The sequence below is a fragment of the Solanum tuberosum genome, unplaced genomic scaffold (assembly GCF_000226075.1).
Source record: "Solanum tuberosum cultivar DM 1-3 516 R44 unplaced genomic scaffold, SolTub_3.0 scf00181, whole genome shotgun sequence".
In the NCBI taxonomy this organism is placed as follows: domain Eukaryota; kingdom Viridiplantae; phylum Streptophyta; class Magnoliopsida; order Solanales; family Solanaceae; genus Solanum; species Solanum tuberosum.
The window spans coordinates 649993-650497 of NW_006239106.1; positions in this window are offsets into that span (position 1 = coordinate 649993).

A 505-nucleotide genomic window follows, 5' to 3' on the forward strand; every position below is an offset into this window, starting at 1 on the left:
AGCGGGATATGGGGCGTTGTGTCAGGTACGACAAGACTTAAAATCGTAGAAAGGATGGATAGTTTACTGGCTCGAAAATGCCGCTCTGGTAGGACTTGATGTTGCTCTGGCGCCGCCGCTACAGCGGGATAAGGGCCGTTGTGGCGGGCCAAACGTGACTTAATGTCGTTAATAAACCCCTAAACAACCTTATTTGGCACTTTTCGACTTTTAGAGCTAAGGAACGACCCCCAGGCGATTTCTACTCATTTTTCATCATTTTTGAGGCTAAAGGTAAGCTTTTCACTCCCCGAATCAGTTTCTCGATACGTAGAACGTAATAGAATGGGTGAATATTGATGGGGGAAGGTTTGTTATAGATTCTATGGTGGAAACAACCCTAGTTTGGATGTTTGGGATAATGGGTTTGATCTAGGGTTCATAGAATTGTTATAATTTTGGGTAATTAGCGATTGCTTGTTGATTCCCATGTTATTGTGATTGTTTGTAGATCAAGAACAAGCAA